Raw genomic sequence first — 13671 nt, 5'->3', positions numbered from 1 at the left:
AAAACGAACAGATCACCTAATACGCCTTACTGAAGCAACAATAGACAGCTTCAACAAAACAACATCAAAATTACCAGAGATTCAAAACGAACAGATCACCTAATACGCCTTACTGAAGCAACAATAGACAGCTTCAACAAAACAACAATGCATTGTCGCTTGTTTTCTCGAGGTCGAGAAAGTATTTGACAGGGTCTGGCAAAACGGCCTTAGATAACAAATGTCCATCATGAAACTTCCATGAGGAATTATTCGCTGGTCATCAAACTTTCTGGATGATAGGAAGATAAGAATAACAGTAGAGGGCACTGTCTCAGATCACTTCACTCCTGAAGCAGGTCCCTCAGGAAGGAGTAGTTAGCCCCCATACTTTTAGTCATGTATGTCAGTAACATGCTTCTTAAAGATCCAAATTAAAGCTATTTTTCATAGTTTGCAGATGATGTTGCAATTTGGAAGAGTTCCACAAACCCGGCAACAGCAGCATGCAACTTTCAACCGTTATTAAACGAAATAGAATAATTTTGTAATAAATGAAGAATCAGATTACAATGATCTAAAATCCTAAGATATGCTTTTTAGCAAATCAATTAAAATAAGCAGGACTAAACCAGGAATGTATTTAGGTAGAACTCTACTCCAGGTAGCTAAATTCCTAGAATTAACATACGACTCCAAATTAACCGGTATGAACATATCAAAACAAAAGCTCGCCGAAGAGCTAACCTAATTATGGGTCGAGCTGGTTTGTTTGTTTTTAATTATACACAAAGCTACACAAGGGCTATCTATGCTCTGCCCACCACGGGTATCGAAACCCGGTTTCTAGCGTTGTAAGTCCACAGACATACCGCTGTGCCACTGGGGGGCGGGGGTCGAGCTGGAAATAACAGAGGTGCATCGACAGACAATATTCTTAAAATATACAAAACACACATATATATATGTATGTTTCATCATCGAAATTTGTCATCCCCAGCATGGCTTAACGCTTCTAAAAACGTTTTGGAATTACAAAAAAATACAAAACTACATTTTGACAAAAGCATACAGAGTACCACGTACAACAAACGTTACTTTTTTGGATAAATACTCTAATGTCCCGTTATTGTCAGACAGGCCCCTAACTAACTCGACTGCATATTTCATAAAGAATTTACGCAAAAATATGAACTCCTAAGTAACCTCGACAGCTACATCATACAAGACAAGTATAATCCAAAGGTTCTCTCCCATTTAAATATAGCAAATAGATCTAAACGAAAAGGCCACTTAGTACTAAGCTAACTGGATTTTAGATATGAATTTAATTTTGTTTTTGTTTCTTTTGAAAAGGCTATTTGTGAATGAAAGTAAACTTATTTTTGTATGCTGTTGAGATGACGTGTAAAAGTGGGACTGATTTGTGTGTACAGAACGCTATGCGCAACTTAACATGGGCGAAACTTAGCGTAAATCAACAAAATAATTGTAACTAATACATGGACATGGCAGAAAAGGGTGAAGACAGGTAGTCTGCTGCGGCCTTTAGCAGAATACGTTTGCTACAATTATGCAGAAACAACGTTCTAAGGATACAGTTACCTAAAAGCCAGCCTGTAGGGGAAGAAATGTAAGTGAGGGTTGGAGAAAGAGGGCCGAAGTATACCTGGCCCCTATAGGTAAAAATTTACCTATAAATAATCATATAGAAATATCGACATTATTTCCAAAGCTAGATATAATGTTAGTTTTATTTTTAAAAAGGTCTTTGTGTAGAGTTATCAGTCTATTTTTATATGTCCAACTATGAGATTGCATGTGAGAATAAAACTTTGCGTTTGATCATGGCCTAAAAAGGGCCACTTATGTGTGAAGTAGCCTGCAGACATTCGAAGTAACATGCAGTGACTACATTGCGAAATCAGATTTTCGTAGATACTGGTATCAACGACTACGGGGAATTGTGAATGCTTCTTTCATCATTAAATAGGCCCCAAGCATACTCATGTCCTAGCCATGGAGGGAGGAAGAGGTCGTGTGTGTACTCCTGACCCTCCCAGGTCTCGTGACCAAAATCACAACCAGGAACGGCATTATTTCGCTTTTTCAATAAGACCTTCGTTTGTTTTGGTTTGTTTTGTTGTTGTTTTTAAAAAAAAAGACTTTGAAAATCAACCTGTGAATATGCTAGTTGCTATGTTGTTTTTGACTCCAAATGGGGGTTACATAGGAAAATAGTTTTAGAAGTGCTTGACTAGATGGAAGGCGTCTAACTGTTTAACACAACCCACCGCCAGCTCTCTGGCTACACTTGCCAGCCCGAATAGTGGGATTTGGCCGTTACTCTTATAACTCATCCACCGCCCCAAAGTGCGATTTGCAATTTTTTTATTGGCCAGTAACGGGATGCAAACCATGGAACCTCAACTTCTCAGTCTAACACACTAACCGCTGGGTATAGTAAAAGGAATAATTTGTTTCGTATTTAATAAATACTTCCAATTTTAGTCTCAATGAATGTGGTATTTTGTGAAATAAGACTGAAATAAATAAAAATCTCTTATGATTCATGGTAAATTTGTACCGATACTCAGTACAGAACTTGTAAAAATAACAAACTTACACACGTTGAATATGGTTAAAGTTCTCTCTATGTGCTACGTTATAGTAAGCTTTTCAATAAGCGTTACCTCTGCATCTGTAACACGATATAACATGAGACAATGAATGTAAAATATTGTACACATTGATTGTATGTAATTCACATTAATTCGAAACACGTTCTGTAAAGCTGATACGAGAGTTTAGGGCTGCTTTTAATATTTAATTACGTGCCACGTTTCGTTAATTCCAAAATATTTTATTGCACATTTAGACCTTTAAGGCTAGCTAAAGCGTAAAATTTTATAATGAGGCTACGACACCACTGAATAATCTTGCTCGGAACCATTTTGAGGGACGATTTTTTCTAGTAAACCGTCTTTTAAAGACTGCATGATGAAACAAAGGTTTAATCCACCCTCGTTTTGTATTAAAAGAATAAAACACAAAGGAAAGGGACAAAAGAAATTGTCTCGATTTTTTTATTACTTGCTTATTCAAGGTCTAGTCTCTTCTTCTTACTAATGAATCATGGAACACCAGTGGTGTAGACCACTTGCTGTGACTAAAGGCTCATTGTTAAATATCGTTTGAAAGACAACTCCTGGTGAATTTTAGATTAACAGTTGTCTTGACACAACAAGGAAAGATTTTCGAAATTTGTTACATAAATTATGTTCACTGGATAATAGTTTTACGTATGAAAGAGATGTCTTGCTAATAATATTAACCACTAGTGTCTAAAAAATGCTGTTTATTATTAGGCTTTATGCTTGAGTTGTTAGAATGTCATGATGGCATCAATTGAAGTTTTTATGGTTATTGTTTAACAGCGAAAATGCTTATTTTTTCTAATAACGTTGACGACGACGTAATCGCTCAAAACTATGGTTTAAAACCAGATAGTAGCTCAAAGCTACACAAGGTCTACCTGCGTATAGTTAAAGCTGTCCATAATTTTGACTTGATAGACTACAGAAAAAGCAGCTAGCCAACAGCACCCGCCGCCAACTCTTGGTTACTCATGCCTGATCAAATAGTGGGATTTGACCTACACTCTTAACACATCTACGGCTCCATAGTGTGAAATTGCTGATGCTTGAGCCAAAATTAGAGATGATAATCGTATTTACAGAAGACATCGCCATTAGCAAGGTTGTTTAACTTTTCCTTTTATTTCAAGTCAATCTACAGTGATAAAAATTAATTGGGGTATTTGATGACTGCAGTTGTAATTCATTTGGTTGTGCGTTGTACATCATATGGTCAAGGAAAGTTGGGCAGCTCCCATATCTACCAAGAACCTAATGCTCTGAGCTTACCACTGAAGTATATTCAGGTCAAAATTATTATCCCGAGAGCGATAAAATAGGTTGTTGAATAACAGGAGATTCGGCAAGATGTCTGTTGTGAACCAATTCATAGTTCTCTGACTTTGACTGTATTCGTCAGAATGAAATCAAGAGACTTGAATTAATGCAAGTACAATGAACAATCTTTATTAAGACATAATCACTGTGCATATGATTGCTTAGACGCTGAACTGTCCTTTTTACTGGAACAGAATTGTAAATTAATTATCTTCTTCGAGATCCTGTACCAGACTTTAAATCTAACGTTCCTTACTTAATATGTGACGTCGGATTTATCTAGGGCGACTAATGCTATCATGTGACTGGTCATTCTCATTCAAAGGAGTTGCTTTTCCATATCCCCAGTCCTGGACACCACTGGAGAGGGAGACATATCATTTTATAATTCCACATTTATATTATAATTGTCATAAGATATTTGTGTTTGTTGCTCAGTATCGTGTGAAGACAGTCAAACTGCTCTTCATTCTCGCTTTATCTATACTTCTACTGAATGGAAGTGAACTGTTCAAGGTTCAAGTATCCTGTTGGCACATAACAAAAAAAAAAAAGAGGTATGTGTGTAGTCAATCCATCTGAAATCGCTGTTTATCGTATTTAAAGGAATAAAGATATCACTGTTATACTTTATACAATATATATAGCTATTCACTGTAACAGATGTACAGGTGTTATTTATTTCTGTGATTGCCTGCCAATAAGGTCAATGAGTTACAAGAGATAAGTCTACCAAGTAGGGTTTTATTATTACTTAGAGTTTAATGAAAGAGTGACTTGTTATCAGCTTTCGTATACTAGATGGTTTTTATTTATTCCAAATTGTTTGCGAATTAAAAAAAAAATATTCCAATTTTATAACCTATATTAATAACGTAAAAATAACCTTGTAAAACGTGTATCAGTTTTGAAGGCTGATGACAAACTATAAAGTTAAAAGAGCAACACTAAAACCAAAGCCTTGTAGAAAGCGAGTTTAAATTTTTTAAAGAACATGTATTTATGTTAATTAAAACTTAATCTTAAGCTTGTGTTAATTTATTATGTTTCTGCCAGAGTTAAAAAATTTTGCATAAGTAACTTTGTAAGAGTTTGCTACTTGCCAAATATAGGATTTCTAACAGGACCAGTTATTTCATCAAAGGTAAAATAAAAATATGTTGGACTATTGGCTCAGTATTTAACGAGCCGGATTGTGGTTCACTACCCGTTACTACAAAAATAAATAAAATCGTGCTCCGCACTTTGGGACTTTGGATGCGTCTTAAGAACGATGGTCAAATCTTACTGTTCAGTCTGACAAGAATGTTCCAACAATTTGCAATGTTGACTGTTCCTAGCTAACTACCTTCCCTCTAGCCTATCACTTCAAAATTAAGGATAGCTCAGATGGGTCCGGCATAGCCAAGTGATTAGGGCTCTTGATTCGCAATCTGAGGGTCGCGGGTTCGAATCCCCGTCCCACCAAACATGCTTGCCCTCTCAGCAGTGGAGGCGTTATAATGTGACGTTTAATCCCACTATTCGTTGGTAAAAGAGTAGCATAAGAGTTGGCGGTGGGTGTTGATGACTAGCTGTCTTCCCTTTAGTCTTTCACTGCTAAGTTAGGAACGGCTAGAGCAGATAGCTCTCGTGTAGCTTTGCGCGAAATACACAACAAACCAAACCGTCACAGATATAACACAAGTGATTATCATCGTCTGTTATTAGAAATCACTTTAAAACTTTATTGCATCATAGTCGGTTCAACAACTGATTACTGCTCTGATGGTACAGTAGAATATTGAATGTTGTTATCGAAGTTGTATATCACCAGAAAATAAAAAAACAAAAAAAGCTGGCTTTCCACGCTCTCTTTGCCTGCTGAAAAACTGTAGTTAGTTAGTCGTCGCTGTTTTATTGAGCGCGAAATCTTCCTTGACTAAGAGCTTATTAGCTCCGACACTGAGCAGTAGATTAACTCTGTTATCTACTTTCTTTCTTGTTTTCCTCAGACTTAATTGGTCTTTTTTGGCTGACAAGTGGTACAGCATTTACAATTTCTTTTTATTAAAAGGAGCCTTTTATTTATTTTTTTATATCAAAAAGTGTCTTTATGGTTCACGTGACGTAGTTATATGGCCGTATTTTTTTGCTTTCTGATTTTCCACATCAATCCAATGTCTAATATATTGCTGTAATTTATGTTACACGTCGTCTCCTCTAGATTGCAAAGAACAATAAACTCAACATGTATTTTGTCAGCGTGTTCTTGTGTTAAGGTTTTTAGGCATGCTTTATAAGATTTTACTAACTTTAGTTTACATAAATCAGAAGGTGTCAGTAGCGTTAACGAAAATATTTTAACTAGTATTATATCATATATCTCTCTTATTCTCATATAATTTCAAGTCGATTTGAAGAAATGAAATGTTGAATTAGGTGCCAGGCCAGCAGCAAGTCGTAATGAATGTGGGAATTACTACAATAGATTAAGCGTTTTGGTTTTCGTTTCAGTCTTTTCTAATTTATAACTCAGAATAGGTAAAGCAGCATACTGGAATTCCATTTGTACTTATTTACTCCTTCGTTTTATTTCATTGCTAATTATAAGAATACATTAAGATAAACTCAAACCATCGATCGATAGCTGTTTTTGTCACAAACTTAATTTTTTCTTTCCAAACAACAGTGACTATTTGTGCTTCCTCAGCTTGATAATCATTAACAAATGCCTCTAAAAGAGACACTGCACGTGGTTAATCGTGCTTTATAAAAACGTATTCACTCGGTGGTCATAATTTGTGTTGTTGCCCCCCAGTGGCACAGCAGTATGTCTGCGGACTTACAACGCTAGAAACCGGGTTTCGATACCCGTGGCGGGCAGAGCAAAGATAGCCCATTGTGTAGCTTTGTGCTTAATTCAAAACAAACAAACAATTTGTGTTGTTTCTTTAATAACGCCAGACACTACAATTTCGATTTTCGAAGCTTTTTCGAAGGATGACTAGGTCATTCTTAGACAACACACTATGACACAATCCATTTTTCGTGGACTTCGGCTTCCAAAATCTCATTTAAACAGTCTATTGCTCTCACGGGTATCAAAGATAAAGGGAGTAACAAGGTTACTTAATTCTCTCATAACTTCTTTGCATCTTGGCCACACATTGCCGGAATTTAATCTCTCATAATTGGTGTTAATAAATTCTCCAGACAAATTTGTCATTATTTGGGAAACCAGCGACAACCATTAATCTTAATGAAAAACGTTCTTTGTTTTATTTCTTTGTTGTTAAGCCCAAAGTTATACAGTGAGCTACCTGTCCTGTGCGCACCGCAGTTATCGAAGCTCAATTTTAGAGTTGTAAGCCCTCAGACATACCGCTGGGCTCTTACCAACCGACAAGTAAGTCATCCAATTTTTTTATTGTTGTTTTGTCGCAGTCGTTCATGTGTACACATGGTCCAATGTTACAACAAACTTCCATTTCTCACTTAGTATTTTTTTCCCCCTTACAGCTTGCTGTAGTTTTTGTAATTTTCCAAGTTGTAGACGAGTTATTGTGATTTTCCAGTTTTTGTTGAGGCACTGTGCTTTTTCTGTTTTTAGTTGATTGATGTAGTTTTTTATTGTCGGGGTTTTTGGCTAATGTTTTGTAATTTTTCAGTTTTTGGATGAGCTATTATGTATGATTCATCAGTTTTTATGTCAGTTATTAAAATTCTTCAACTATTTGGTTTTCCTAGTTTCAGATTTTTCCACTTTTTAAATAAGTTATATATTGTAATTCTCCAGGTTTCTAATGTGTCATTGCACTTCTTCAGTTTTAATTAATTAATATGTTTTTCTAATTGCTAAATGATTACCGTGGTTATTCCAGTTTTGAGACGAATTATTGTAATTTTCCAGTCTATGTTTTTTTTTTGCTTTTGAAGTTTTTAGAACAGATGGTGTGGTTTTAGGTTTTTAGATGAGATTTTATAATTTTTTCCAGTTGTCGGTTTTCTCGTTTTCAGAACAAATGGTGTGGTTTTAGGTTTTTAGATGAGACATTATAATTTTTTTAGCTGTTGGTTTTGTTGTTTTTAGATCAGATGGCGTATTTTTTTCTTTTTGGTATTTGGTTTTTTTAGTTTTAGATCAAATGCTGTGTTAATTTTTGTTTTTTTTTCAGCGTAGTTGTCGGCTTTTTATTGTTTTTTTTTCGTTGTTAGTGTCAGATCAGATTGTTTGGTTTTTAGGCAATTTTTTTGTGATTTTTAAAAAAATTGTATTTTCCTATTTATAAACGACTTGTTGAGCTTTCTAGTTCGTAAATGATTAATCTTGCATTCTAGCGTCCAGATCAGATTTTGTAATTTGGACATCTGTTGCAAATCTTGATTTTTTCCAGTTTTTAGACTAATTATTGGGATTTTTCATTAGCCGAGTTATGTAATTTTCGAATTTTTTTGAGAATTTTTTTTTAGACTTTAGAGGAGTTGTCCGTTGTTAGCACAAAGCCGCACGATAGGCTATTTGCGGTCTATCCATCACGGAGAATAGAACCCAGAATTTTAGCATTGTGAATCCATAAACTTACCGCTGACACGTCGGGAGCTGAAGTTATGTGGCTCACGTTCCATTACCTTAAAAAAATCGTACTCCGCACTTCAAGGCCGTGGATACATTATAAGAATAACTGTGGAACCCCACTATTCGGGCCGACACAAGTACCCCAAGAGGTGGCATTGCGTTGTGTTCTTCCCTCTAGTCTATACTTCAAAATTAGAGACTACTAGCACAGATAGCCCTCGTGTAGCTTTGCTCTAAATCCAACAAAAAGTAATTTCTACGTAATCTGTAATGTATATTCGAATATATATAAATACGACGAGAAAACTTGTATAGAGATAGCTAGAACAGTTGTTTTTTCCAGTTAATTGAAAGTACAGTCGAAAATTGTAATAGTTGATTAGATGATCAGACAGAAATAGAAATAGATTAACGAACAATCGGAAAGATTGAATCACAATCGAGTCGAAGATTATACATAAAAAGATACAAAATAAACCGAATAGACGATCGAACAGACCGAATGCTATTTCGGTGATCAAGTAAATACACAACTAATACATATGTTAAAGTATCTGCTGAATAGTTAAATGGAAAATATAAAATTCGTTTAGTGCGTGGTTTGACATACGGTGTTACCTGAAGCATTAAATCAGATAGGCTGATGTCAGGTTGGTTTTATTCCACCATTACATCTTGTAATATACGCTGACACACATTCTGTACGTAGCCTCCAGTCAGTCCTTGATTTTGTGTGTTCGTATAACGAGTTTCCTGCTTTCATATGAACAGCTCCTTTGGACCATATTTTTCCTATTTTCAGCGTGTGGGCTTCTTTTCTTGGGATATGCTCAACGCATATAAACATATAATAGATAGACAGAAAGATAGTTTTGTTGAGGGAAGTATATAAAGAGCCATGGGTTGAATTTTATCAGATTCAACCGATACAATAGATTTAGATACAAGATTGTGTAAAGGGGATTTCGGTATATATATTTTTCATACATAATACAACTCTTGGTGACGACACAAGTCTTACCTACCGCAGTCAGCCTTCTTCAGATATATTACAGTTAGGACCAATCATGTTTCTCATACGTGTGACGTCACAACTTGCTTGACTCTTGCATATATTGAATGTGGGCCAGTCACACTCAGTTACTTTTACTGATAGCAGCAACATTCGTTAGAAGAACGCCTGGCAATAACCAGCCTCGTTTTGATTGTAGGTGTAGAAACAGTGGATATTCAGGTGACAGAAACTGTTTGCCAGTTTTTGAAGCTTATTTAAACTGTCAACATTTTCATTCTTCTAATTGGAAAGTCTTGGGAATCATAGTTAATGAACGTAGTATCTGTAATTAGATAAAGTTTGAGTAGAACTTTTGAAGCGTGTGTGGTAACTAGTTTACATCAACTCTGACTAATATAGTTGATTTATTCAGATCCCGCCCAAGTTACGTGGAGCCCGAACTACAGGTGATAAAACGTCTTTACGCCGTTAGACACATTAATTTTTTCGACATTCTGAAAATCGACACCCACTTCATGTGCGCTTTTGCAATAATCACGATTTTTAGGAAATTGTGCTAAAATTTCCTTCTTTTTCGCTAGTCATCATTCATGATTGTAGTTAACAATATTTTTCGATGAATTCTACTGTCTTAGGTAAGTAATATGTTTATTTTGGACTTTTTTTAGGTAAGTAATATGTTTATTTTGGACTTTTTTTTAGGTAAGTAATATGTTTATTTTGGACTTTTTTCTTGCTAAAATTGTTTCGTGTAAATTTTTGGTTAAAACTTCAATTAAAAGCAAATTACATAGTTGTTTTAATATGTTGCCCTCTTCTTGTACGATGGTTTAGAGAGCGTTTACAGTGTAGGACAGAGGTGTCGCTAGGCGCTGGCACACGGGGCCCGTGCCCCGAATCCCCAGTTGGTGTCTTGAAAAATCAGAATAGAAAACCGTGATCGATATCATAGTGAAACGCCGAAAATTCTCGCGCCTATGGGCTAGAGCTCCGAATATTTTAACCACTTAGCGACGACTGTGGCTTGGGATATCACTAGAGTTATATTGGATGTTGTAAGTTAAACTAATTCGCAAACCATTAACACTTAAGTTACAATACAGTAAAACTGATATTTACACACCATACAATTACACAGTGAAACGCAGTGGAAGAGCAGAAATTGAAAAAAAAAGGCTTGTTTTATTTAATATTATCTAATAATATTAAATTACCTTAAACGATAAATATATTGACTTGTTCAGCAATGGTAAGTAAACACAGATTGCGTACAGTTTAAAAGCATTACTGGTATAATTAGAATTAATGCAATTTCAGTATACGGTCAAATTTTGAATATTTTTGATAAATGGCTGATTTCGAAGTCCAAAAGTCCCATCTTTCTCCTTTAACATCTATTGCGTAGAATACTGTACAGCTATTATAAATAAATTTCGAAAGTCCCTGCTTCTTCGACGTGTGGATGTTTGACTGTAGTTATAATTAATTATTAAAATCAGGAAACGTAAAAGTCAAAGCCTAGACAATTATCTGTAGCAAATGGTACAAGGGGGTTTACGGTAGTTTACAAGAACTATATACACACATGTTAACACTGGCTTATCGGTGTAGGTATGAACCGTGGAGTCATGAGCCACATGTTTAGCACTGTTATATATAATATGTTTATGATGAATTTCCCGCCATTGGATAGTGCAATGCCGTCATGGAATTATATATATATCTGTGTGTGTGTGTGTGTGTGTGTACATATATATAATTTTCAATACACAGCGAACATATTGAACAATGGGTGGTTAGGCGGGAGCTTGAAATGTTTTCGATGAAAGTAAAAACTCGCACAGAAGAACATGTGTGCCAGTGATTGGCTCAGAAACTTCACCCTAAACAAACCTCGAGTAACACCTTTGGTCGCAAAATGAAGACTGGTTACTAAAGAGAACCCTCCAACCCAAAATCGATATATATCCTAGAACTGATAAAGTAATAATCATTGTATATATGTAAAAGATTTATTTTCTTTTTCACCAGAAGTGAAATTTAAAAGAGAATCTGTGATGTAGAGGCCTAATGCATTTTTGATTGGCCGTGCCCTTTGCTGTGGATCGCAGTTTCCCCTATTCAAGGCTAATCAGCACAGCTTGGGTCCGTACCACAAAGAATTACCATTACAAATGTTATAATGGTGAAATGTGTATAAATGTCATAACATTATTCACATAGCCAAATTAATTTAAGTTATTACATGGTGAAGCAAAACGGGCTCAAAACCCAACAGAAAGTAATAATCAATTACTTGAATTTGACGAAGGCTTGTAAGTCGAGAGTTCACAATTTTCGAGTCACACATGAAAATCTAATAATAATACAGAAATAATTTAACAATTTTAATCAAATAATAAGAGTTAAAATGTTAATAAAGAAATTCGTTTCAGAACAGAATTTTCTAAGACTTTGTGCTGAGGACAAAGATCATGAATGTTGGGATAAAGTATGAGATGGTAACATTTAAAATGCTGATCCATTGGGCCTATTTTATTTCTCTGTCGCCATTTAATTTAAACCCGCTTTCAGTACCAATGAGAACCATCTCACAGATGGAGTTGTTAGGCTGATTAAAGTGTAGGGCAACAGTAAGGTTATTAATTATTTCAGAGAATCTGTAGTTATTAAAATTAAACCGTTCAGTAAGGATATTTTATTTGGTTTGTCCATTACTGATGGTGGCACTTTATAAGTTATGGTGAGTGTTAAGATTGATAAGAATTTGTTTTTGTTATGCTGTAGTGGTTTTTTACATGCTAGTCAGAAAAAGTACTGTTGGTTTTTTATAAACTTGCAAATCTTGACATGTAACTGTTGCAAGAGAAACCGCCATTCTGTGGCGCGATATAATTAATTTTTCGTGAACAAGGATATCTCAAAGACTTGTTTTTTCAGAAAAAATCAATAGGGATTTCAGTAAAGATTTGCTTTAGACGTTCACTGAGCTGTAGAAGATTGAAGTTTTGTTTTTAAGAATTCGTGAAGCATTTTTGAGTTTGGATAATATGTGATAACCAGAAGAAACTCTGTTAGATTGCTTAAGTTCAGACTGGTTGAGGGCAACAGCACGTGAAATTTTCTCAGTACTTTCAAATAGTTTTTTGTTTGTTTGTTTGTTTCTGAAACTTTATAATATCTTTCTTTCGTCGATATTTTTAGTGTTTCAGTATGTTTTTGTAATCATTATTGTTAATGTAAATCTTTTTCATGCGAAGGACTTCACTGTAAGTAATGTTTTGTTTGACGTTCGTCAGATAATAACGGAAATGTTCTGATCTGCCTGGAGGTTCATTTGTACAAGTCATTATATAGATAGCCATTAATGATCTTAGTGATTTTGTTCGGCCTTTATAGAAAATCCTAGAAAATTGTTTCGAAACGAATTTTTTCAATATTGCGTTAATGAGGTTTTAAATCTTATTACTTACTTAAAATGATTTGTATTTAGTATCTTGTTTTTACGTCCTCATTTATATATGCATTATTATTATTATTGTAATTTACATATTAAATTTTTCTGTCAGTTCCTGTATCTTTATATGCTCTTGTTAATTCTCCCAGTTCTTCTGGACAATATACAAACAAATTCTTGTAACCCATTGTTATTTTAAAATTGCCCGTTCTTTTTTTGTTTCCCATCGCTTACACATCACACACACGCAATACTTTTTCACTATCTAAAACATGCCGTTAGGAACGTGTGACATCTCACTTCCGGTGCAATGACCACATTAGTGATAAACACACTTACAATAATAATTTGACATTTACCACTAACGAAGGAAAGTCCATTTTCTAAAAGCTCTTGGATTATTGGTTTTCTTCTTTTGATAGTAACTCCTCTGAGATGTAATACACGCTCTCTGTGTTTACCAGGTAAAAATATGTCCCTTGCCCAAAACTTAAGTTTGAGCTACTCTCTACCTTTGTTCCCCACCACCATCGTCCAGTGGCTCTGTTGTTAGTCTTAAGACTTTTAACGTTTCGATATACGTGGTGGGGAGAGCACAGATAACCATTGTGTAGCTTTGTGCTTAACAACAAACAATCACAAAACTTTAATTTTTTCTTCCTCAAGAAAAGAAAAGAAAAACTGCTTT

The 13671-nt window shown here is 35.0% G+C and overlaps 1 protein-coding gene across 3 annotated transcripts in view; it reads left to right on the top strand.

Annotated features, from left to right (window-relative positions):
• Positions 1 to 13671, top strand: part of LOC106471659 — a 92844-nt gene that overhangs the window by 17278 nt on the left and 61895 nt on the right. For 2 of the 3 annotated variants that reach the window (XM_022401114.1, XM_022401107.1), the window contains exon 1: positions 9679 to 10161. The exons of the other annotated variant lie outside the window; for it this stretch is intronic. The gene's annotated coding sequence lies outside the window, so the exon portion shown is untranslated. Of the gene's footprint in view, positions 1 to 9678; positions 10162 to 13671 lie in introns of those variants that run through there. 3 annotated transcript variants of the gene reach the window in all.

This window comes from Limulus polyphemus, unplaced genomic scaffold (assembly GCF_000517525.1).
Source record: "Limulus polyphemus unplaced genomic scaffold, Limulus_polyphemus-2.1.2 Scaffold114, whole genome shotgun sequence".
NCBI lineage: Eukaryota > Metazoa > Arthropoda > Merostomata > Xiphosura > Limulidae > Limulus > Limulus polyphemus.
Note: the sequence above shows the minus strand (reverse complement) of the source record. Positions and strands in the feature narration are given on the sequence as shown.